Genomic DNA, 27,633 nt, shown 5'->3' on the forward strand with positions numbered 1-27,633 from the left:
AATTTATGTGGTAAGGGGAGGGTAAGCAATCCCCAGCAAGCATAGAGCATGAGGCTTGTTAAGGGCAGGAATGCAGCATGCTCCAGCTATCCCCAGCCAGCAGGTGGTCCCTTGGGGACCATAGCCAGCTGGCACAAGTTAGAGAAGACCCCATGCTGCTCTCAGCTTCTCTTCCTTTTCCCCACTCCTGGACTACCCTGGGCAGAGGAGGGTAGTGGGTGGGAGGCGAGCCATCCCTTGCTAGGTCCCCTCCTAAGCTCAGGCAGAGCTAGTCAAGCTCCTATCTTGCTCTCCCAGGAGCTCCCTCAGCCTGGCTGGTAAGCAGGCAATGGAGTAGCTACAGCTACCATTCTCTTCCCTCTTCTGCAGTGCCGGGGATGTGCTGACCCGGAATGGCAGGGAAGGGACAGCAACTGCTCAGGTCACTCCTGGCTCACACCAAAGCTACTCTGGGTGCAGCAGGGAAAGCAGTGGAGCAAAACAGTGCTCCCAATCTCCGCATAGTGATAAATTAAAGCCGAAGCAAAGGCACAGGGTCTGAGGGCATGTCTCAGGGAGCATATTTTTAACACACAGGAAGAAAATGTGTATATCACTCACAAGTTGCCCTTGAAGGCCCCAATTTAGTGCCTGGAGGACCATAAGTGTCTCTCCGGCCACAATGGGATCCATTCTGTATCATATAACTATCACATCCACCGACCCACCACTAAGTCAAAACATAAGCCACTGTCAGCTTCACACCTAGGGCTTCTCCTGCTCACTTCCTAACACCACAGTTAATTCTCCCTCTCACAGGTCTCAGTGCCCTGGGGACCTGCGAGAGAGAATATTCTGAGGGACTGCAGCATGCCCTGCTGGAATGTTACCTAACTCTCTGAAAATCATTAAGTGGGAACACTCGCCTGTCCCCCCCTTACATGGAATACTGCAGTGGGAATGGTTATGCAAGAGCAGAACTACCATTTCAGAATAATAGTATAGCATTCTCATTGTCTGTTCTAGAGGGGACTGAAGGGATATCTGTGAACCACAGCTTACACAATCTAGTCATTATTTTACATGCCAAACAAGATGAAGAGGCCACCGTTGCAACTCCATGTGCACAGGGGCATTGCAAGGAGTGATATTTTAAAATCAATCCCATTCCTACAAGCATTAAACATCACTGAACTATATGACAAGTGTGCAAACAACTCTCTCCATAACCTCACCTCCCATTGTGCTCTTTAGTTTAAATACACAAAGCAGACATTGAATTTGACCACAGGCGAACAATCTACATTCTGTGCAGCAGCAATTTAGAGAGATGACTTGCTGGAGCACATGGTCATGAGAAACCCGTTATTACTTCTGCAAATTATCAAATATTACTGTGAATGAAGGAATTGTGCAGCCACCAGCTTCAGCAAGAACACTCCAGACTGTAACATTTTAACATTATTTTTAATTTGTATCTTGTAGTAATCAGCACACACACTCCTGCCAAACAATATTCCCCATTGACCGGCAACTGGTTGTACTAATCAAAACCAGGTGGTTATTTGTTATGTTATGAATTATGCTGTATTTTATCATTGTATCATTATCATCTGAACTGTGCCTTTTTCCTGGATTTTCCAACAAAAATATTTATGTATTTTTACATGTAATATTCATGTCAATGTCATGATTACCAGGCAATGATATATATATATAGTGGTAAAATCAGGGGACTAGGAACACTTCAGTGAGAGATGCCAGTGTGACATATCAGGGTACAACCTAGACTAATGAGTAGCTGTGTCATCCCTACCCTCTAACCTGGAGGTGCCCTTTACAATGCCTTGCTGCTCACAAACAGCCTTCAGCGTGTAAGTTGCTCCCAGCTATGTCTCTGTGTGTGGTGCAGCCAGTCAGCTACACTTTAGCTCTTACCAGCCTTAAAAATCACCACAGGGTGACCCCAAAACACTCCCTGTCTCAGATTTTCCCCAGAAACATATATGTCCCATACTGCCCAACCCTCTCTTGGAGAGTACAAATACATTGTATTTGAGTCCATTATTCCTTTAAAGGGAATAATATGCACACATTACCCCAAATGAGGTTACCCAGACACTTCAATTTGAACACACTGGATTAGATAAAACAACAAAACAAGTTTATTAACTACAAAGAGAGATTTTAAGTAATGATGCATAAAAGTCAGAAATGGTTACAAGAAAAAGATAAAAAACTCTTACTAGTATCTACTTAAGAAACTTTCTTAGTTGCAATGCAAACTTTCTCATCATATGCTCCAGCAGATTACTGACCAAACTCTCTAGGTCAGGATTCCTCCACCAGAATCCAATTACTGCTCCCCATTTGTCTCTTAGGTGCAGTAAATGAGATGGGCAGAGAGTGAGAAGGATGCCGAGGGGTGTTTGTCCCCCCTCTTTATAGTTTCAGTCTCTCTCCTGAAAAACATTTCCATCTGATAACCAGGAGCCAAAGAGGCTATGTGGAAGGATATTCCCTGCTTGTTTTTTCACCTGCTTTAACTTCCTTTGTATTCCCTTCCTGCTTGATGACTGTTTACTGCTTAAATGCAAATGAACCAGAGCACACATTCCTTTGTTTAGGACAGACCTGTTTGCCAACTTCTGCTTGGGTAGGGCTGTGGGGTTTGGAATGTGTGTTAACAACACCATACAGTGGGATCTTATAACTTCATATACTGTGTTGTCACACACATTTTACCAGGACAATATTGGCCAGCAATTCATGAGTTTTCAAATGATACCTTACAAGGCATACTTTGTATAAAGATTATTACAATAGTGAGTAGGGTGTGACTACAGGGGTATATTCTGTTACAGCTGGATACTTGTGAGAATTAGACCACTTATTCGGGCACCTAAATAAGGACTTAGAAGCTTAATTTTAGGCATCTAGTGTTAAAAATCTTAGCCCAGAAGATCTAGGTTCTATTCCCAGCTCTTCCTCAGATTCCTATATAATCTTGGGCAGGTCAGCTGTGTCTCTCAGTTTCCCCTATCCATAAAATGGGGCTAACACATACCACAGTAAAATTAATTAAGATCCTCTGATGAAAGGTGCTATCAATTATCTTGTAAGAATACCATGCTGTTTAGCCCCCTTCCCCTACATCATAGATTTTACAGGTTGATGGCAAACAGCATTCCAAATTACATGTAAAACAGTTTGTCTAGCCTTAATGATTGAAAGTGATGGATTTATTAATATCTTTTATAGTGACTTGGGGGGCAGAAGGCATACAATAGAATCAGCCTTCAGCACGGCTTAGGGGACTAGCTAGTGCAGGAATGCCCAAAGAAGTGCAACATACAAGCTACAAGACATAGCATACTGACGCTGCACTCAGCTTTAATGCAGAGACGCAGCATGCAGAGATTACAGGTCTCTGTGTACAATGTTTGATTTTGTTCATCACACATCATAATCTGTTGTGTCAATGGGATAACAGCCACCGTAGAACTGCATAGGGCACTTGTGGCTACTCCTAGTCTGGCTTCTGTGACTACAAAAGAACCACTACCAGATATCTACACATTTTCAACTCTGCCCGGAAAAGCAGGTTATTCTTTTTCAGTGTAGAGATGCAACACAAACGGAACTGCAAATTTTAAAGTAGTTTATATTAATGTAAGAGTAGAGTGAGAAAATGTGCTAAACTTTAAGATGAATTGTTATGACTGGCACTTGATTACAGTTCACAAAGTGAAAAAATTTTTCAGCCACTGTGACAGATTAAAAACTCACTGCGGAGAGATCACTACATTAAGAACAACATTATACTTTAAAGACCAAGATACCAAACCTATCAATTTGTTTATAGTGCTAGTTTAGAGCTCCTTGGCCACTTTATTTACATAAGATTTTTAGCAGTGAGCCCAGAATTTTCTTATGCTAAAATACAATCCAAAACATCATGAGCACATAGTACCAAGCAATGGTTTACTCTGAATAGATTTTCACCGACTGTATAATGTTGAAATACATGCAACAGCATCCTGAACCATAGCAAATGGGAGAGGCAGTACAGTCTATTGTACAATAGGCAAAACATGGACCAAATCCGGACCACCAGATGCTTTTGAACAGACCCCGAAATCTTTTTATTTACTTATTATCATTATTGTTGTTATTTTTTAATTATTTTCTCTGAAGTCCAGACCTTGAGAAAAAAAAATAATTGACGACCCCTGGTCTCCTGGATAGAGCACTGAACTGGTACTGAGACCTGGGATCTATTCCTGACCCTGCCACTGGCCTTCTAGATGACCATTCTGTGCCTCAGTTTCCGCCATCTGAAAATGGGGTTAATGATACTGACCTCTTTTGTATAATGCTTTGATACCTAGTGATTAAGCTAAGAGCCCGGTATTATTATATTATTATTGTTGTTATTATTATTAAATGCACTGTACTACTAAAAATTTGGAACAAAAAGAGGAGCAATTTTAATGCCATAATTAATATATGCTCTTCTCTCTGCAGAACCACATTAAAAAGAGGACCCACTCAGCACTCATTTCACAGGCAAAACTCCCCTAGGACTATTTTAGAATAGAGGACATAAAAACATTCTGTTTAAAAATTATTTTGTTTCCATTGTCCATCTCCCGTATTCTTCACTTCTCTTCCACAGGTCTTGATTATTAATCACATCTGTGAGACAATAGGTTCAAGTGAGAGAAATGGCAATGGGAGTTGATGAAGTCAAGTTCCACTAGTATTAAAAATCTTTTCCACAATAATCAACGTTTAGGTCACGAGCAGAACAAGCAGACACACCACTGGGAAAGAAAGATCCTGCTTTCACGGAGATTACCATATTTATCAAGGGTAAGTGGAGAGAAATACAGAAAGCATATGACATACAATAAATAAAAAACTTTGCTTGTAAAGAATATCAGTTAAGGAAAAAAATAAGCTCCAACAGGCTTTAGCAGCTCTTTAACCAAGTCGTTCCTTGACAGCATAAATCCACCTTCACAACTCTCTTTCTCCCCTTATCTGCTGTGTCTCATCGCATCACCCCTGCTGATTCAGCACATCCCTGTTGCTATCCTCTCCAAAGCACAGTGTGAAAGTTACAGCTGCACCTATCCCTGAAGAACCCCCAAAACAGGGGGGCAAGGAGATATTGCCTGCCCTCCTCTTGGAGTTAATACTCTCCCCGCATAAAACTGTCTTCTCTGCAGCAGCGGGGGTATTTTTGCAGTCTTGTCATCCCTAGACCTCTGACTTCGTCTACATCCTCACTAGGGAATTAAACATAAGCTACCCTTCCCTTATGTTCACCAGTTCATCTGAACTTCTGGGAGCCCAAACGTACATCAGGCTCCGGTGGCTGGATGCATTTTCACCAGTGTGCTAGCAGACAAAATGGGTCTGGTCACTGGAGCCATTCCTACAGTGGATTCCCACCAGTTCAGCTGAACGGGATTTTCAATAGGTTAAACTCCATACCATAAACAGAACTTTACAGCAGAAAGCAGAGTCTGCCTTTTTGCCTGCCTGTGTGGGTGCAGGTTAAAACAGAACAGAGCCTTGTTCCTGATGTCCAGTGTACAATGCCTTTCCTTCCCACAGGTGTTTTAAGGATTATGCTCTCCACTCATCTGTTGGAAAGTGCAAGGAGGGCTTTCCTGCCGATTACCTCTCCACTGTCAGTGTGCTTCTTCCTTTGACTCCATAAGCCATCTTAACAAAACTTAGGTTCTAAATTCATATGGCTAAATGGCCAAGAGATCAGAGGTTTTTGTTCCTAACTCTACCCTCTTCAACAAAAATAGAGCAGGAGGCAGCGACAGCTCAACACAACTGGATCAAAGTCCTTTACTTGTTCAGGTGAAACTCAAGATTTGAAGGCAGCACAAGTTTCCAGGTTCTCAATAGCCATGGCCATACCGGGCACATTGACAAAACAAAAGTCCCACCAGTTCTAACAGCAGTTCAGCTGAACCATTTTTAGAACTGATGGTAATCCTTATGTCAGTTTCCCCAGCATAGGCAAAGCAAATATGTTTTTTGTAAGAAAAGTCCTGCTAGAAAGGGATTCATAGATTCATAGATATTTAGGTCAGAAGGGACCATTATGATCACCTAGTCTGACCTCCTGCACAATGCAGGCCACAGAATTTCACCCACCACTCCTGCGAAAAACCTCTCTCCTATGTCTGAGCTATTGAAGTCCTCAAATCGTGGTTTAAAGATTTCAAGGAGCAGAGACTCCTCCAGCAAGTGACCCGTGCCCCATGCTACAGAGGAAGGCGAAAAACCTCCAGGGCCTCTTCCAATCTACCCTGGAGGAAAATTCCTTCCCGACCCCAAATATGGCGATCAGCTAAACCCTGAGCATGTGGGCAAGACTCACCAGCCAGATACTACAGAAAATTAATTCCTGGGTAACTCAGATCCCACCCCATCTAATATCCCATCACAGGCCATTGGGCCTATTTATGAATATTTAATTACCAAAACCATGGGGATCTCAAACCCCATTTTCCTATTTGTAGTGTTGAGGCAGAGACTCTTACTTAGCACCATCTATTCTTGCTTCTAGATTATTCAATTAGATTAATCAAAGCTGCTAGTGTGTCAGATACTTGTGATAGGCTGCAAGAACTTGTTGGATAGTGTAACAGACACCCGTCACCACAGAACCTGAGCAACATCTTAGGCGTCTCAAGGCCAAGATTAACTTGTATCATGCTCATGTAGTAGGATACGATGACCCCTATGCTCCTTTAAAAAGTTACCTTCTGTTTATTCCACATGAAACCAAGCTGAGCATCTGTTTGACATTCTCCTCAAAAGCACTTGAGACAGGGTTTCAAATGCAAAATGTTCTAAGATGCCTAAAAGATACATTTACCTTAATGATGTACTATGAGAAAATATATGTGGCACAACACTGCTCTCTCTGGGTATTCTGTGCTATCTATGACTCAGTAACTGAGTAACTCACAATCGTTTTGCCCTGTGTGCGTCGTTTAAAGTAATTGATTTTCTCGACACACACCCATACCAAATATTTATGTTGGTTGAAGACATTAACACAAATGAAATTAAACAAGTACTTAGATGATATTTTAGGAGCAAAACATTAGCTAACAGATGAACGAATCCAGGGATCGGCAACCTTTGGCACGCGGCCCGTCAGGGAAAGCCGCTGGCGGGCCGGGACAGTTTGTTTACCTGCAGCGTCCGCAGGTTCAGCCGATCGCAGTTCCCACTGGCTCCGATTCACCGTTCCAGGCCAATGGGTGCTGCAGGAAGCGGTGCAGGCCAGGCCACCTCTTACCACAGCCAGCATGGGCCTGGAATGGCGAACTGCAGCCAATGGGAGCTGCAATCGGCCGAATCTGCGAACGCTGCAGGTGAACAAACCAGCCTGGCCCACCAGTGGCTTTCCCTGATGGGCCGCCTGCCAAAGGCTGCCGATCCCTGAACTAATCCAACCCAGTGTATCATTATTTACTTGGCACCAACATACTTGATGTTTTGCAGACAAGGTCTGTACATCAAAGAACCTATGTTATGCACTACCAAACTTTAGAGTATGCATGTATATATTGCTCCTAAGTTATAAGGGAATTCCAATAGAATTACATCGGATCACTGCATGACCACCTGAAGAATACAGCCTGATAAATCAATTAAAAACCACAGCTGAAGGAAATAATGATAATTTGTCACGTATCATAAAGCATTAGCTACAACATTTTACAGATTTCAGGCTTATGACTTTTTCCTAACTGACCTTATGGATCTGTTAATTAGTACCTGGTGAGGAATGCTGCTTTTCGACACACACTGTCTATTTCTGGTCAAGTGTTTTGGGCTTGAGGTACAGCTGTTCACCCAGTCCCTCTCGCAAGGCGATGGCAGGGTAGTAGTTTGTTTCCTGAAAAATAAAGTTGCATTTCAGTCAAGTATAATCACAATGAATGTGTCAAGCTGTCCTGCACTGACTCAAGGCATGAGCACCAATGGCAGGGCAGACTGTTAAGAACCAGGGCACAAACCCCAAATGGCTGTGAGATTTATACTTAGATTTCACCAACCAATTATCAAGTGTAAACTCCTTAGGCACTATAACTGTCTTAACATGAAATCACAAACAGTCTCCTTGGGTACACTGACTCGTCTTGCCACCCAGGTGAGCCTACCTTTGTGATAGATGGTCCCTTACACCAAGTATCACAGCAATATTCTGGTTACTTCAGTCCCAAAGAACAGTAATTTACCCCATGCCAACTGCACTTTAGATCTCACACCAAAGACAACACTTGTAACCAATCCTATAATAAACTATCTAAAGATTTATTATATACGAAAAGCAAATGATAATTATTTACAAGGATAAAGCAAGTAAATATATATAACCACAAGTGAGTTCCAATCTTAAGATTCAAAAAGTAATAGAAGCTCCAATAATAAGCAAGCTCTATAGGTCTTTTAGGGCTAACCCTGTCTAAGCACTGAGATCTTTTGCTTACGCCCCCCAGGGTCCAAGCCACATAAAGATATAGTTCCTTATTAGGAGTTTTTATTCCCTTCCCCCCTCTGCTTTGAGCTGCAGACTCAGCTGATGGGAGGAAATCTCTTGCGTCACTCATCTTAATGGAGGGGTTGAGGGGGAAGAGTAAACAACAAAGTCTTTAGTCCTCTTTAACATTCCACACTAGTCCATCAAGTATAGGGGAGCCTTCCTTGATGGGCAGGACATAAAACCTCTGTTGGAGACCAGCGTTTCACACTAGTCTGGTGATTTACACAATTACAGAGGCTTACAAAAGAAACGCTCAAATGTTACCTTACAATATGGATACCGATATTATAACTGAGATTAATGCAGGCAGCAACTCACAGGCATTCCATAAAGTCTAAACACTAAGCACACCCTTATAATTCTAATGCCTATTTTAATACTAACACACAGGTGAGCCAGACTGGTTCCAGCTATGTATTTGTCAGCGTTCAATGGAGACAAGGGGACCTTGGAATGAGCTGGCACCTGGCCTGTCAGCATCACAGAAGAGTGATCATAAAGCCTGGAGTACGGACATCCATAAGAAAAGGAAATTAAAGCAATTCCTTCTAAGCTAGCTTGTCTGCTTGAACTGTCCCTGGCAGTAAAGTGGAAATGTTGCCTGCCAAAGGGGAATCTTCAGCATTACTATTATTTGCTATGGTAGCGTCTAACCAAGTTCGCAGCCCCATTGTGCTAAGTGCTGTATAAACACAATGAAAGACGTAACTGCCCTAAACAGCTTACAATCTAAGCAAGCAAGATAATGCTTCCTTTTTACCTGTCTATCATCCCCATCCTGATGCAGCACATACCGATGACGTGACTTGCCACGGTCACATAGGAAGCCTGCAGCAGAACTGAAAACGCAAGCCAGGTTCTCCAAGTCCTGTCCTATGCCTTGACAATAAGGCCAGCCTCCTTTCCAAAACAGCTTATGCAAGGGATATGCTCAATCTCAGTCGAAAGATATGGTCCTACAGTCATTTGGCAGAGGTGGACCCAACTGTGCACGGACTCATCATTTATACATCCTTCTGCTTAATAATCCACAGCCACCTCTGGTTAACAAGATAGCAGCAAGAAACAGATGGTGAAATAATCAACAGAAGAAATTCTTCAATTATTTATTACCTAAAGAATTTCTTAACCATATTTTATTTATCTTTTTAGTTTCTCACCCCACTCTGTTTGAGCATAGCTATGTCAAGATAGCAGATTTTTTAAAAAGTTAAATAGTCTATAACAACAATCTATTTGGACTTGTTTCTACTTCTTAAAACAAGCAATTTCCAAACCCAAATTCAAGGTGTGAAAACTGATTGATGGTGTGTGGTTTTTCCCCTGCTGTCTCTCCCAGCTCAAGAAGAGTCCCAGGGCGTGGGGTAGGATTGTTTTAGTCATGGTACGATTTTGCAGCTGCAGGACAAAAGGACACTGCAGCATGTTTTTTGAACAGTGAAAGATACATTATGAACATTAGTGTCAACTTTATTGTTACAGGCCGCACACACAATACTGATTTTCCAGGAAGCAGCAGGAAAGTTATACACTGGGCTAAAAATTAAAACACCATCATGGCCATAATTTTGGCTCCTTATAGAGAGGTCAACAGTTATACATACTCAACCCTCACGTAAATCTCATCATTGTTCTACAATGACAAACATAAATGGTATGGCCATTCTTATGTTCTTAATCACATGAAGACCTATGCCGCTGGAAACAGAACCCACCTGCCTCTTAATCATACTCCTGACTGTAGTACAAGTTATTTTTGACCTTTTACTCTAAGGTACATTAAAACCTCATTAAGATGTCCTTTGCTTTTTATTAAAAAGACCAATGACAATGTTGTAAACTCACTTCTGTTATCTGAACATGCACTTTAAATTCTAAACCCCTTAAAATATAATACATTATCATCCTCAATATCTCGGCAGAAGAGCCAAAATGTATGATCAATGCTGCTGGAAAGAAAAGCAAATAAGTGGATTGATGGGACACTGTCATCTGTAGTTTGATACTAGCTGAAGTTGATAATAGAGAAAAATTTTCAAAGACATTAAAATTATCAGTTGTACAAGTGTTTTTTTAAATTAGCCTAATTTTCTATCAACCAAAGTTTGTGTAAAACCAAGTTTGTTCCACTGGACAACACACACATTCAGAGCACAGAGAAATACAGAAAGAATGTGCCATTGCTTTCCAACACAGCTCCACAAGGTATTCAAAGAAACCACACAATCTGTTTATCAGCAAGTAAGGAGAGGCTGCAAACAGATTAGCATGTAGGTGCAGCCATGAAACTATGGAAAAGTTATAGTCTGTGCAATGTGAATAATGGGGTGGAACTGTTCCGAAATAGAGTGAAATTTGCACTCGGGAACTCTTCCAATAGGTAACTTGTACCTTAAGTGTTCATTTTAAGGCCTTTTCCACAGTTAACTGTGGCATAAGAATTTCCCATTGTTGCAATACCACAACTGCAGCTCCAATGTGGGAGCCTCTAGCATAGATGAGGTGCTGAAATCCGCTAGCATTACTGTGTTGCCTAAACATGCTCTGAGAAGGGTTAGACGACATGATGGAAAGTGCACAGGGTGCCTTGTCTACTCTAATGCTCCCACCACTGGTACCATCAGTGGAGTGGCAATTGTAGGAAAAAAAAAAAAAAAAGCAGCTCAGTGTAGAAACAGCCAAAAGGGACTGCCTTGTTAAATCTGGTTTCAGGTTTAGGTTTTGTATCAGCAAAATTTTAAAATATCTAAGACCCACAGGAATGTTTCCATAAGTTGGTCTTTAACAGAAGCTTTTTCTTTCTCTCTTTAAAAAAAAAAAAAAAAAAAAAAAGTATAAAACAAGTTAACATTCCCCGACAGTGTTTCCAACAAAAACATTGCAGCATCCTGGTGTAGGAGAACATGAAAATAACTGACTAGAAACAGACTACAAAACTACACTTAAACTATCTGGTCTATTTACATCCTTGAAATGGAGTAAAATGCAAAAATCAAACAAATACCAAGAACAGGGAGACCTTAGATTTTTAAAAGCTTTTAGCTTTAGCCCTCTAGCAAGTGTTATTAGTAATACACATCTTTTAAAAATGTAGTATTTAATCAGTCAGTGCCAAATCGACATATCCAGGGGTTTCAGTACCTTGATGTCCAAAGATCTCAAAGACTTTACATAGGCAACCATTTTTAATCATACTTTTTCATTACAACTTAAAGGATTTTACTTTACTGTTCATTTAACAAAAATAAATTCAATCCTGGAAATCAATTTACCTTAAATGTAAGAGAACTTTGATGTTCAGCAGACAAAGCAATACTGAATGAAGTTCCCTAAAGAAATTAATCCTTTTCTTTTCCATTTTCAGGAGCTGTGAGATTTCCAACGCAGATCTTAAGAAATGTGTTTTAAATATTTAAGAAGGAGAAAAGTAATCAAGGAATGATCAGGCTGCAAAATACCCATTTCATTTGCTATTGTAGAGAGGAGTATGCTCCAGCTTATCTATTCAGTTCTTAAATCAGAAGTTTTCACAGAGTATTAAGTGTTACTACTGAGGACTCTTCCAAAAATACCTGAAAATGGCCACGCCAGTCAAGGACAGCATACACATTTCCCTAGGGAAACAACATTCTGCATCTTTTACTTCATAACACTGTATTTTTAAAAAAGATTATTTGTTTTATGAAGGATTCCTCCTCACTGCAGATAACACAACTTTCTAGGTCCGTGTGCAGCTTTAAGGTAAATGTTTGTCTTTTGCAATTACTCATTGACCTACTATTCACTTACCCTGGATGTTGCCAAAGATTTGCATGTCTGCCTTCAGGAAGCAGTTCTCTCTTATTAAGGGGGGTAATGCCAATTGCAGCTTCTAGAATGGTTATATATTTCTTGTACCTCATTCTGCCTCTTTCAACACACCACCAAGCTAAGTTACAATCAGTGTTCAGATGCAACATCTGAAGTCATCTCTCCTCAGAGATCCAAGCTTCTGCCTTTCTAAACGTGCTGCACATTATAAACTGGAGTAATAAAAATAACTTTTTTGTGTGGGGGGGAGGGGGGGAGATGAGACTAAAATAAACTCCTGACAGATTCCCCTGAAACGTCATTGTTACATAATTCAAACGATCTTTGAATAAAGCACTAATGAAAACGATTCAGAGACAATCATGGTTCTAAGCCTTGCCTTATAATGTACACTCTCCAATTTGCTAATCCTGAGCTAAATCTCTGAGGTTTATAATCTTCCAAGTACTAACAGAGTATTGGTGATTTCTCTCTCAGATCAACTCAAGGGTTAGTAAAGATGTATTCACAGTAGTTGATATTGTCATCGATGCATCCGATGAAGTGAGCTGTAGCTCACGAAAGCTTATGCTCAAATAAATTTGTTAGTCTCTAAGGTGCCACAAGTACTCCTTTTCTTTTTGCGAATACGGACAAACATGGCTGCTACTCTGAAACCTGATATTGTTTCAGTTACTTCAGAATAGAAGCACCTACTCTCTCTCTCTCTCTCTCTCACACACACACACAAAACCCACAATATATGAGGGCTCTATTCATCTTATGTATGGTCTATTCAGCACAAAGTTGGAAGGCAAGGGAGAAATGTTAGAAATGTTCACTTAAGTGGTGGTTACTTATACAGAATTAAGCAAGCTAGAGACTCCATTATAATGCCTCCTTTTATACCCTACACAGTACAAATGCCACCTCACACAACTATGGAAACCATTTTCCATTTGTTGAAATTATTCCAACCCAGGCAAATTCCTGCAGATACCAATACCTTCAGGTATGTTATAAGGGTAGAGAGAGAGTGGAATGGGCATGATGGCACTGTTTCATGTTAGATCGGGGTAGTGCCAAAGCCTAGAGGTAAAATTATTCAGGGGAGATCAAAGAATCATGTTTAAGTCCAAAAAGACTTATTAAGGCTCTAACACTCTGTGTGGAGACATACATAAATAAATACATACATACATACACACACGCGCACACAGAGTGTTTGAGTGTGAGTGTATGCATGAGAGTGATTAGATCTTTATTTTAAAAAGGGGATAGGAGGAGGGGAAATGTTTGACCTGAAGTCCTGGGCCAAAATCTTCCTTCCTTTCACTGTTATGCAGCGTGCCATGTCTAATACCCTCTGTCCTTAAGATGCTTCGATTTCAATGGTGTTGGATTTATATGGTCTGCAAGGCACTTCGGGATTTTTCAGGATGGAGAGCATTCTCTTACATTTATACATCATATTATTTATTGTACGGCCACTCCTACCTTCAATCTTAAATAATAAATCCTTGAATAGTCACTTTACTTCTTATTATAGTAATTTCCAGTATTATTGGCATGTCTACAGAGCAGGGTTATATGCACTACAAGAGTGCGCTTTAGAAATCGCATCAACTAGTCCATGAAGACCCTGCGGGTGTATATTAGAAGTTCCTTAGCGTGCATTCATGTAGTGCGCTGTGTTAATATGCACTAGGGATCTTCTAGTGCGTACTAGTAGCGACTACACGGACCCATTCGTGCGCTTAGAAATCACACCTCCATAATGTGCATGACACCCCCGTGTAGACAAGTCATGCTATGTTGACTTTATCCGGTAGCCTTATTCATAGCACCACAAGATACACAAAGAAACTGAATACTGAAGGCAAGTTTTAAGGGAGCACACAGTCTCAGGTGCGTTATTAGATAGCAATTCTTTGGATCGGTCTTCCACAAACAAGACAAAATTCAACATCCACAGGTTCAGCAAGAAACTACTAAAGATAATGGGCACGTGGAAGCAATATTATTTTTTCCTTAACTAGCTATATAAATGGCTAACCACACTATAATTGCATCTGAATGCATTCCCATGCAGAGAATGTGAAGTGTGAAAATGTGTAATCATAGAATATCAGGGTTGGAAGGGACCTCAGGAGGTCATCTAGTCCAACCCCCTGCTCAAAGCAGGACCAATCCCCAGTTTTTGCCTCCTCAAGGATTGAACTCACAACCCTGGGTTTAGCAGGCCAAAGCTCAAACCACTGAGCTATCCCTAATATTTTAGTCAAGTTTCTTGTAACATTAAAATGGCAAGGTGGAAATGAAATTGACATTGCAACAATGTTTTTTCTATATAAAGACCCTCTGCTGCTCTGTTTCATTTTAAAAATCAAAAGCCTCAAAAAATGTAAGTCTGTAGATGGGTATATTTGTCTAGACCCAAACAGATTCTATGGCAATTGAATTCCATGCCCGATAGCCAAAAAAGCACTTAACTACAACTTTAAACATCTGTATACAAAATATTAAGAAGAAGATTAGGAAAGTGAACTATTTCTAGAGTCTGTGAGAACAGCTAATGCCATGCTGTTTGCATGCATCCTAGACTTCTGATAACTTTGGCGGTTCTAGTGCCTTTGGCAGGATTGAACTGGGACTGAACCAGAAAGCGAAACTGACTGGTCTATTTTTACTGCAACATCTAATGACTGAAATACAAGTAGTGAACAGCATAAATGGTGAAAAGTAAACAAAACTGTATAACTCCTCTCCGTTTGTATAGTCTACAGTAATATTAAAATGTACTCAAGTGGGGGAACTGATTTTCAAGTAGTATATGGGGTGAAATCCTGGCCCCATTTGAAGTGAATGGGAGTTTTGACATTGGGACTTGGACTTCATTCATGGAGCTTTAACTGGAAAGTGTCCTTTTACTTAAGGAATGCTCTGGATAACAAGTTTCATTACAAACATTTCCCAAGAAGCAATCTTCAAAAACCAAAGTCCTAAGCAAAGTGTAAAAAAATATTGAAGTCTAAACTCCATCTCAGTCCAGAAGGGTTAGCCTTCAGCCTCCTGGTTTACTATTGGCTCATCTTGGTCTGTACTGTGGATATTTTATGCCATTTCACTGGCACAAAATGGCCCTATGCTGGACATATTTGGCCATCACATTTTTTGTCACTTACGAGGGGAAATTCTGGTGGGACCAAATCTCCATAGCACTCCTTTACCATCCCTTCTTCTAGCCACCAGGATGGCATATGGCCAGGAGCACCACTTCTAAGGGGCTGTGATCCAACCAGAGTGGAGACATTCACAGCTGGCACAAGTTAGAATGAAAGTCAAAGGGCAGGCCTAGTATACAGCCAGCTCAGGATCAAGGCAGTATGGTCACAAGCTACTCCAACTACTTCTTACTCATAGCGAACTATCAGTTCCTATGAGTAAGCAACGCTCATTGCAGATAAAGAAGACAAACTCAGATGTTACTAAGTATTCTTCAGCTATGGGCAAAAACAGCAAAAGACATAGGCAGCTATTACATTCCTTATTTGCTCTGCAGAAACAATCCCTTCTATAACATAGTTTGAGATACAGCCACATTCAGTGTTTCCTGATTAAAATACTATGCCCTTGCCTCTCAGAGTTGCTTTTTTTAGGATAAAAATATTGGAGATATAATGGAAAGATCAAGGGATTAGCTTTACTAACTGGAAAAGTATTTTGTAGTCCCTTGAAAAGAACAAGCACGGTCTAAGAATTAAACTGTTATGATAGAAGCTCTGTGGCCGTTTGATTACGATTATGACACATGATTATGGCTTGTACTGTATCATCTAAAACAATGAGAGAAAAAAAAAAAAAACAGCCTTCAAATGTAGTTAAAGAAAAATCTTTACTGGTTTAGCCACATATTTATACTCCTGTAGAAAACTTCAGCAGAGATGCCCAAAATTAATCAGAAGTCAGTTTACAAAAAAATCCACTCTGTTCATTTCCACCAAACTGACACCGCTATAGGTTAATTTCACTTCTTTCTTTCTGTGGAGCATATGCACAGTTAATAATTTCCCCAAATATATTTGTTATTTTAAATTATTTGATGACATTTCCCCACCCCGCCCCTTATTTGCTTTATTCTGTGACTTGCCAGTGCTGTGCTGCTTAGTTGGGCTTGGTCAAGTAAATCACACAGTAGCATTTCTGTTCCCTAAGAGATCTCGTAATCAGGAAGATGTTTAATTTGTTTTCCTGAGTATCTGATGGTGTAATCTTAAAAATCTACCTTCCAGGATTATTCACATTTGTGAAACTTGATTGCTGCTTGCAAACATTTATGCAAACACGAGAAGGGTCAGAACATGACTTAAGCAAATTCATTTCAAAATGCAAACATACCTGCAAAGAAATTTCATCCAGTATTTGTCCACCTCTGTTTAACAGATACAAGGTAGAAAATGAATGGATTTTCCAGTATTTCACCTGGACGCAACTAATAAACCCCTCCCAGTGAGTACCCAAAGGGTTTGCTCAACCCCAGAAAACTACAGGTTTAGCACTCTCATGGCTCGTGAATTTTATGCTTCAGAATAAAAGTTGATTCGCAGTTCAGTACCTGTTTGCAGGCACCTGCAAACAATTCAATGTATAATTTCTATGAAAGAGGAAACTCCAAGACCTTGACTGTGCTAGAAATGTTATTCTCATTTGTCAGCAGTAGTGGTGCTGTCCTGGTACAGCTAATGGTGTAAATTCTAATGAAGGCTATTGCACTAGTGTTGGGGCCACCATGTCAACTGACCCTGCTCCAGGAAAGATCTCCTAGTGTAGCTGCACTCCAACTTTGGGTTGAGGAACAGAGAGAGAAACTAGAACAAGGCAGGAAGAAATGCAACATGGAAGGAAAGGAGAAGGCCAAAGAAGACTGTCTGAGCAATGTCTACATTGGGACAACTATCTGTGGTTCAACCCGGATTAAAAATAGTTTGACAAATAGAGAGCTCTCATGTGACTTTCAGCTATAGTCCAGACTAGAGAAACTGCAAAGAGGTATCAACCCCAGCAGGAGTACAGGGAGGCATTGTGCTTCCCAGAGCTCCAGGCACGTAAGAGGAGCATGACCATGGCTACACCCCTCAAAGGTGCCGTAGAGTAGAGGTTCTCAATCTTTTGGCCCCTCCCCCACAACATGCTATAAAAACTCCACAGCCTGCCTGTACCACAACTGTCTTTTTGCATATAAATGCCAGAGCTGGTGTTAGGAGGTAGCAAGCAAGGCAATTGCCATGGGCCCCACAAAGCTCAGTTACTCAGGCTTCAGCTCCCACAGCAAGGTAGTGGGGCTCTGGGCTCCAGTTGCTGCGAGGCTCCAGAGCTTCATCTCTGAGCCCCAGGAAGTCTAACACCAGCCCTGCTTGGTGGACCCCCGGGTAAGAACGCAGCTGCAGAGGCCATGGCCTTTTCTCCTCCCCATCGCCTTTGGAGCACCTTGTAGCCCATACAGCATTATGGCAAGGAACAGCTCATGTGCAGAGGCTAGGCATGATCTAGTCCATAGATAGGGATAAACCATATTCAACACCTGTTATAGAAAATGTGTTAGATCCCTCACACTACTATGAGTCAAACACACTTAATATAAAGGGTGACAAAAGCAATTTGACCCTTTCTTCACTAACCATAGTCACAGCCTAATCATTTTAGTATCAGTTGAACTGGATGGCAGGGAGATAACTAACTGATAACATTAGCCACAGGTTATTTTCCCTAGTGCAGAAAGTGTCTTGGATACAAGACAAGATTCACTTCCTCACATACCCAAAATTAACAGCTTTTACTTTGAGCATGTACGGATTATAGAAACTAATCACGGAAGTGACAAAGAAACAAGACATCAAGCCCACCTGCACACTTGTTTCAGTATTAGACAAATAATGATTTAAAAAGAAAGTTTGGGAATCTTTTTAACTCTTTGGTTTTTTAGTTGCAAATCAACATGAGTGCTCTCCCATAAAGATATGCCCCGTGCTGATCATATTTAACTAGACCTATTGAAATAATGTCTTAAATGGGGGGGAAAAGGGCATACCGAGAATCAGGGAAGGCACTGAAACAGAAGATGAGGGCCAGAAAACTTCTTTGAATTATTTCATTTATTGGAAATGCTTTTGACCTCTTAGAGAATGTCCCTAGCCTGAATAGCCCATATGGTCCCAGAGATTCTCAGAATCAGCTTATACATAGTTGCAGTAAGGAGGCTAGACACACCATGGCACAGCAAGTCAAATCTGCTGGCTATTAAGCAGAGATAGCTGATGAAGCAGATGCTCGAAGGAAGGGAGAGAAAACAGCCACTGTTTGTGCACAGAATCACTGATAATGGCTACATGGGAGGGAGATTTCTTGGGTGGTTTCTCCAGTCAGACCTCAAGGAGTAGCAAGTACTTTTCTTTTCAACGTGACTACAGGAAACAGGCAGAGCAAATGTAAGCTGCGCAGCATAAGCATGTGGAACCTTTGTTAGAGGAATGCTCACATTACTGGAGTTCAGACTTAGTTTTTAAGACAACATGGCCTAAATACTTTGTGGAATTAGTTTGTTTAGTGTGGTGGGTGACGAATATAGATGAGTAACTCATATTAGGAGAGCTATGAGTAGGAATGTGTGAATTAGTATGGGAAAAATTCCAAACCAGCCCTGAAAAGTCTGCACTCCCCTGTAGCTAAATGAAAACTGTACTGTGTTAGAAATCTGGTTTAAAAAATACTGGTTTGTTCATTTTTCTGCATAACTCCAATTAAGAAGTATGAGGACCTATGACTCGCAAGACAAGGCTGCTCCTTCTTGCCACAGTTAATCTAAATCTAAGCATCTTACGATTTCTCATGCTTCCTAAAAGCAAAACATGCAGCTATAATGCGCACAGTTGTGAAGGAACTCTACAAGATCTCAGCTCACATTAAGGGTGCTCATCAACATGACAGCCGGAATCGTGTCAGGAGCTCCCCAAACCCCCTACCCCATTATAATACAGTTCTGTTTTAGAATGTTTTCAGAACAAGGCATGTTCAGATTTGAACAGAACCCTCCAAAGCTATCTGGAAAGGTTTGGAGTAACCACAAGATTTGGATTCTTAGACAAATTTATCTGAACCATCCACTCTGATGCCTTTCCAAAAAAAAGTGTCAAATAAATTTATTTTAAGTAAATAGGGAAAGATGTATGGGATAGCTGTCACTGATGTGTAAAAGATGTTGGGGAAGGCTGCAGAGGCCAAGGTCAAGACTCATCCTCCATTTTGATAGGCCAGTTCCTGGGCTGCAGTCAACACTAAGCTCTGGTTGCTGTTGTGTTAGCTATGTACGGTTTAAATAAAAATAATGTAAGTGTAAGATGCAAGCTCTCCAGGCCTTAATAAGAAGACAACACAGAGTCCAAGGCCCCAGCATATTGATACTGTTAAGGACTCATGTACATTCCAAAGCACACCACCATTATAATCAGTAGAGCCCTGCGTAGATACAAAATCTGTATCCACATCCGATCCGCAAACATGGTCTGCAAATATAAAGAGCATATCCACAGATTTGCAGGGCTCTACCTATAAAATTTGGATCCACACACATCCACGATCCACAAACATGGCCCAGAGACGCAGATATAAAGTAGATATCTGCAGATTTGCACGGCTCTAATAATCAGGTCTCCTGACATGAATGAAGTTGTAAGGTAAATTTGGCCTTAAAAGGGCAGTAACAAGCTCTAAAGACATCAGGGTTAACAAGTAAGGATATTGTAGAGTTGGCTGGACTCAAGGGATCGGTCCTAGAGTTGGTCTTTTTGAGGAAGAGGCTAGGTTAGTTGAGGGAGAGGGAGTGGCCTGGGGCTGGACAGTTCTGTTTCGGGAAGGGCAGGTCAGATATTTTTTGGATAAAACTCTGAACCTGGCGGATTCTCAAACACTTGTTAATATTTGTCCATCGCTAGTTGTGAGTCTAAGGACCTGGCAACATTAAAAAAACATGCACAGAAAGTCCCTACATTGATGTAGTTACGCCAATGCAACCCTAATGTAGCTGTGGTGTTGCCATGTGAAGCAGCGGTTATACTGGAGTAGATCAATTCAGTAGTTGCATGGATGCTAGTTCTGTTACTGTAGACAAGGCCAAATTCACCCCACCCCACGCTGAAACATGCCTTTGTATGCCTGCTGTTGTGTACATTTGTTTTTACTGGCAGCTTGGTTGGACTGTCTTGGAAAAGCCATCAAAGGCTCACTGAAGTCCAGTGCATGTTGGGATTAAGACTCACAGACTTTGTGCAATTACCTGATATGAAAGATAGCTGTGTCAGAACGGTTTGAGCATTGGCCTGCTAAACCCAGGGTTGTGAGTTCAATCCTTGAGGGGGCCATTTAGGGATCTGGGGCAAAAATTGGGGATTGGTCCTGCTTTGAGCAGGGGGTTGGACTAGATGACCTCCTGAGGCACATAAGAGGAGGTCCCTTCCAACCCTGATATTCTATGATTCTATGATACTCTGCCTCAACTAAACTCGATACTTTCCTGTCTGTTTGAAATAACATGAATGTGTCAGGAAAAAATATATATTCCAAGCCCAGTACACTGTAGCTGTTTCTCCATAATTGTGCACCTTTTTTTAAATTGGAATGACTGATAATACTCACAGATGGTTAAAAAGGGATTAATTGGATGTAGATAGAGGCTACTAAAAATTGAATTGGTTATGGTGCGTAGAATGGAAATGCTGAGTTCTGCTGCTTAAGTGATCAAAAAAAAAAAAGAAGACTTAAAAATACTGTATTAGAGATCATCTCACTTCTATTCACTCCAGAACAATACACAAGACAACTCCACACAAATGGGAAAAATTCACATTTGTAACAGAATATTTATTCTATTTTATATAAATGGTTCAAAAGTGACTCCCCCTCTCCCAAAGAATAATCTCTTTCTATATTTGGATAGAAATATTTCTGTCTTGTGCTTTTAGAGCTGTCAGGCTGTTAATGAAAGCTACTGGTGCCAAACATTTTGCCAATTTTGAATTTAAAATAGAACTAAATGAAGATTTGGATATTATTCAATTTCTCATCATTCAGGATGACTATTGTCCAATTCTTTTTCTGATGTTGCTTAACACGTACACTTTAAAACAAACAAACAAACAAACAAAAAAACCCAGTCCAACTCTATGAACCATGTCAGCAGCTATATGACATTTTAAAATCACAAAGAAATATCTCCTGCTTGTCCTTATGAGACACTGAACTAGGGAAGGGGGAGATTAAGCAAAGATATGGGACACTCAATTACTGTGATGGCTTATTTTAAAGCCTCTGTGAAGGAGCTCTGTGTAGAGATTGCATTTTGTGCACAATATTATGGTCAGTTTTCACCCATACTAGGTTCTGAAAATATATTACAAACACAGCCCTCTAATTTTGCACCTGTACTAAACACAAATTCTAGATTTAACAGTTCTTGGATTAGTAGGGCTATCCAGGGTGTCAAACAGGCGGAATTGTGTCCTATACAGTGACATCATGTTACAATAGGCAGTTTGGCAAGGCCCCCCTTATATAATTATATCCAAGTCACTCAGGCAGTGAGCTTACTAAAATCAGATACATACATAGAAGAAAAATCTCCTTACAAGGATGTGACCAATTTTAACAAGCATTTTGAGGTAGAGACAGGTGACTCAGGTTTATAATTAGCTCTGACCAGCAACCAGACTGTAGCATTCTTTATCTGCAATCACAAATACCAAAAGGTATAAAATTCCTTCCCATTTTTGAAAATAATTACTTCCCTTCTCATCCTTATGACTGCAGGCCCCATTAGAGCAAATTTGTTAAACTTAAACAAAACAGGAAAGGCTATTAAATCATCCCAACCTCTGCAACAGTGTATTTTGTCTTTGTCTCTTGTCACCCCAATATTGCAAGCTATGGCAGATTGGGGCTTTGGACTGTAAACTCTTCAGAAAAGGAACTAAAGCATATTAATGAAAAGCACTACATAAGAGCTAGGCATGGTTATTATTTGTGTGTCATGCCCAACACTAAATAACTATGAGTACCAATTAGCAACACATCAACACCAATTAAAAATGGCTTTTGAATAGTTATTTTTGATCCATAGGCAAATGACAAACTGTTCAGGAAGGACAGGCAGGGCAGAAAAGGTGGGGGAGTTGCATTGTATGTAAGAGAGCAGTATGACTGCTCAGAGCTCCAGTATGAAACTGCAGAAAAACCTGAGAGTCTCTGGATTAAGTTTAGAAGCGTGAGCAACAAGGGTGATGTTGTGGTGGGAGTCTGCTATAGACCACCAGACCAGGGGGATGAGGTGGACGAGGCTTTCTTCTGGAAACTAACGGAAGTTACTAGATCGCAGGCCCTGGTTCTCCTGGGAGACTTCAATTATCCTGATATCTGCTGGGAGAGCAATACAGCTGTGCACAGACAATCCAGGAAGATTTTGGAAAGTGTAGGGGACAATTTCCTGGTGCAAGTGCTGGAGGAACCAACTAGGGGCAGAGCTCTTCTTGACCTGCTGCTCACAAACGGGGAAGAATTAGTAGGGGAAGCAAAAGTGGATGGGAACCTGGGAGGCAGCGACCATGAGATGGTCGAGTTCAGGATCCTGACACAACGAAGAAAGGAGAGCAACAGAATATGGACCCTGGACTTCAGAAAAGCAGACTGACTCCCTCAGGGAACTAATGGGTAGGATCCCCTGGGAGAATAATATGAAGGGGAAAGGAGTCCAGGAGAGCTGGCTGTATTTTAAAGAATCCTTATTGAGGTTACAGGAACAAACCATCCCGATGTGTAGAAAGAATAGTAAATATGGCAGGTGACCAGCTTGGCTTAACAGTGAAATCCTTGCTGATCTTAAACACAAAAAAGAAGCTTACAAGAAGTGGAAGATTGGACAAATGACCAGGGAGGAGTATAAAAATATTGCTCAGGCATGCAGGAGTGGAATCAGAAGGCCAAATCACACCTGGAGTTGCAGCTAGCAAGAGATGTTAAGAGTAACAAGAAGGGTTTCTTCAGGTATGTTAGCAACAAGAAGAAAGTCAAGAAAAGTGTGGGCCCCTTCCTGAATGAGGGAGAGTGACAAAGGATGTGGAAAAAGCTAATGTACTGAATGCTTTTTTTGCCTCTGTCTTCATGAACAAGGTCAGCTCCCAGACTACTGCACTGGGCAGCACAGCATGGGGAGGAGGTGACCAGCTCTCTGTGGAGAAAGAAGTGGTTCGGGACTATTTAGAAAAGCTGGATGAGCACAAGTCCATGGGGCCGGATGCATTGCATCCGAGGGTGCTAAAGGAGTTGGCGAATGTGATTGCAGAGCCATTGGCCATTATCTTTGAAAACTCATGGTGATTGGGGGAGGTCCCAGATGACTTGAAAAAGGCTAATGTAGTGCCCATCTTTACAAAAAGGGAAGAAGGAGAATCCGGGGAACCACAGGCCAGTCAGCCTCACCTCAGTCCCTGGAAAAATCACGGAGCAGGTCCTCAAGGAATCAATTCTGAAGCACGTAGAGGAGAGGAAAGTGATCAGGAACAGTCAGCATGGATTCACCAAGGGCAAGTCATGCCTGACTAATCTAATTGCCTTCTATGATGAGATAACTGGCTCTGTGGATGAAGGGAAAGCAGTGGACGTTTTAGTCCTTGACTTTAGCAAAGGTTTTGACACAGTCTCCCACAGTATTCTTGCCAGCAAGTTAAAGAAGTAGGGGCTGGATGAATGGACTATAAGATAGATAGAAAGCTGGCTAGATCATCGGGCTCAATGGGTAGTGATCAATGGCTCCATATCTAGTTGGCAGCCAGTATCAAGCAGAGTGCTCCAAGGGTCGGTCCTGGGGCTGGTTTTGTTCAGTATCTTCATTAATGATCTGGAGGATGGCGTGGACTGCACCCTCAGCAAGTTTGCAGATGACACTAAACTGGGAGGAGTGGTAGATATGCTGGAGGGTAGGAATAGGATACAAAGGGACCTAGACAAATTAGAGGATTGGGCCAAAAGAAATCTGATGAGGTTCAACAAGGACAAGTGCAGAGTTCTGCACTTAGGATGGAAGAATCCCATGCATTGCTACAAACTAGGGACTGAATGGCTAGGCAGCAGTTCTGCAGAAAAGGACCTAGGGGTTACAGTGGACGAAAAGCTGGATATGAGTCAACAGTGTGCCCTTGTTGCCAAGAAGGCTAATGGCATTTTGGGCTGTATAAGTAGGGGCATTGCCAGCAGGTCGAGGGACGTGATCTTTCCCCTCTATTCGACATTGGTGAGGCCTCACCTGGAGTAGCGTGTCCACTTTTGGGCCCCACACTACAAGGAGGATGTGGAAAAACTGGAAAGCGTCCAGCAGAGGGCAACAAAAATGAATAGGGGACTGGAACACATAACTTATGAGGAGAGGCTGAGGGAACTGGGATTGTTTAGTCTGCAGAAGAGAAGAGTGAGGGGGGATTTGATAGCTGCTTTCAACTACCTGAAAGGGGGTTCCAAAGAGGATGGATCTAGACTGTTCTCAGTGGTAACAGATGACAGAATGAGGAGTAATGGTCTCACATTGCAGTAGGGGAGGTTTAGGTTGGATATTAGGAAAAACTTTTTCACTAGGAGGGTGGTGAAGCACTGGAATGCGTTACCTAGGGTAGTGGTGGAATCTCCTTCCTCTGAGGTTTTTAAGGTCAGGCTTGACAAAGCCCTGGCTGGGATGATTTAGTTGGGGATTGGTCCTACTTTGAGCAGGGGGTTGGACTAGATGACTTCCTGAGGTCCCTTCCAACCCTGATATTCTATGATTCTAGTTAATCTCAATGGGCTCCTTGTACCCCTGCTCAGTCACATCCAGAGTTTAATCAAAGTAGATTTGTGGTTGCCTCTATGGGGGCCCAACCTTGGGGTTTAGAGGTTTCAAATACTACCTTAGCCCTTGTTTCCTATGTCACAATCTCAGTTTTTAAATCTTGTCTGAAACTTCATCTGTTTAATTCCAACTACTGTTGTTAGCAATATTAGTACTGTGTAATAACAACTCTGACATCATAATCAAAAAGGCTGACAAAGGAGGTGCTGTTGTCATCATGAATAGGTCGGAATATGAACAAGAGGCTGCTCGGCAGCTCTCCAACACCACTTTCTACAAGCCATTACCCTCTGATCCCACTGAGGGTTACCAAAAGAAACTACAGCATTTGCTCAAGAAACTCCCTGAAAAAGCACAAACACAAATCCGCACGGACACACCCCTGGAGCCTCGACCTGGGGTATTCTATCTGCTACCCAAGATCCATAAACCTGGAAATCCTGGACGCCCCATCATCTCAGGCATTGGCACCCTGACAGCAGGATTGTCTGGCTATGTAGACTCCCTCCTCAGGCCCTACGCTACCAGCACTCCCAGCTACCTTCGAGACACCACTGACTTCCTGAGGAAACTACAATCCATTGGTGATCTTCCTGAAAACACCATCCTGGCCACTATGGATGTAGAAGCCCTCTACACCAACATTCCACACAAAGATGGACTACAAGCCGTCAGGAACACTATTATCCCCGATAATGTCACGGCTAACCTGGTGGCTGAACTTTGTGACTTTGTCCTCACCCATAACTATTTTACATTTGGGGACAATGTATACCTTAAAATCAGTGGCACTGCTATGGGTACCTGCATGGCCCCACAGTATGCCAACATTTTTATGGCTGACTTAGAACAACGCTTCCTCAGCTCTTGTCCCCTAATGCCCCTACTCTACTTGCGCTATATTGATGACATCTTCATCATCTGGACCCATGGAAAAGAAGCCCTTGAGGAATTCCACCATGATTTCAACAATTTCCATCCCACCATCAACCTCAGCCTGGACCAGTCCACACAAGAGATCCACTTCCTGGACACTACGATGCTAATAAGCGATGGTCACATAAACGCCACCCTATACCGGAAACCTACTGACCGCTATTCCTACCTACATGCCTCCAGCTTTCACCCAGACCACACCACACGATCCATTGTCTACAGCCAAGCCCTATGATACAACCGTATTTACTCCAACCCCTCAGACAGAGACAAATGCCTACAAGATCTCTATCAAGCATTCTTACAACTACAATACCCACCTGCTGAAGTGAAGAAACAGATTGACAGAGCCAGAAGAGTACCCAGAAGTCACCTACTACAGGACAGGCCCAACAAAGAAAATAACAGAACGCCACTAGCCATCACCTTCAGCCCCCAACTAAAACCTCTCCAACTCATCATCAAGGATCTACAACCTATCCTGAAGGATGACCCATCGCTCTCACACATCTTGGGAGACAGGCCAGTCCTTGCCTACAGACAGCCCCCCAACCTGAAGCAAATACTCACCAGCAACCACACACCACACAACAGAACCACTAACCCAGGAACCTATCCTTGCAACAAAGCCCATTGCCAACTGTGTCCACATATCTATTCAGGGGACACCATCATAGGGCCTAATCACATCAGCCACACTATCAGAGGCTCGTTCACCTGCACATCTACCAATGTGATATATGCCATCATGTGCCAGCAATGCCCCCCTGCCATGTACATTGGTCAAACTGGACAGTCTCTACGTAAAAGAATAAATGGACACAAATCAGATGTCAAGAATTTTAACATTCATAAACCAGTCGGAGAACACTTCAGTCTCTCTGGTCACTCAATTTCTGACCTAAAAGTGGCTATTCTTCAACAAAAAAACTTCAAAAACAGACTCCAAGAAGAGACTGCTGAATTGGAATTAATTTGCAAATTGGAGACAATTAACTTAGGCTTGAATAGAGACTGGGAGTGGTTGAGTCATTACACTAAAACTATTTCCCCTTGTTTATTTCCCCCCCGCCCCCAAGACGTTCTTGTCAACTGCTGGAAATGGCCCACCTTGATTATCACTACAAAAGGTTTTCTCCCCTCCCCCCCCCACTCTCCTGCTGGTAATAGCTCATCTTAAGTGATCACTCTCCTTACAGTGTGCATGATAAACACCCATTTTTCATGTTCTGTGTGTATATAAATCTCCTCACTGTATTTTTCCACTGAATGCATCCGATGAAGTGAGCTGTAGCTCACGAAAGCTTATGCTCAAATAAATTGGCTAGTCTCTAAGGTGCCACAAGTACTCCTTTTCTTTTTGCGAATACAGACTAACATGGCTGCTACTCTGAAACTTGTATCGTAAAGACATTCT

General features: G+C 41.8%; 1 protein-coding gene across 9 annotated transcripts in view; it reads right to left on the bottom strand.

Moving 5' to 3' along the window:
- Window positions 1-27,633, bottom strand: part of TJP2 (tight junction protein 2) — a 90,771-nt gene that overhangs the window by 61,387 nt on the left and 1,751 nt on the right. For 6 of the 9 annotated variants that reach the window (XM_043547677.1, XM_027827855.3, XM_043547679.1 and 3 more), the window contains one exon: window positions 7,801-7,921. The exons of 2 other annotated variants lie outside the window; for them this stretch is intronic. The gene's annotated coding sequence lies outside the window, so the exon portion shown is untranslated. Of the gene's footprint in view, window positions 1-7,777; window positions 7,922-27,633 lie in introns of all 9 variants that reach the window. One more of the 9 variants, XM_037901859.2, reaches the window with a different exon arrangement.

The sequence above is a fragment of the Chelonia mydas genome, chromosome 5 (assembly GCF_015237465.2).
Source record: "Chelonia mydas isolate rCheMyd1 chromosome 5, rCheMyd1.pri.v2, whole genome shotgun sequence".
In the NCBI taxonomy this organism is placed as follows: Eukaryota; Metazoa; Chordata; order Testudines; family Cheloniidae; genus Chelonia; species Chelonia mydas.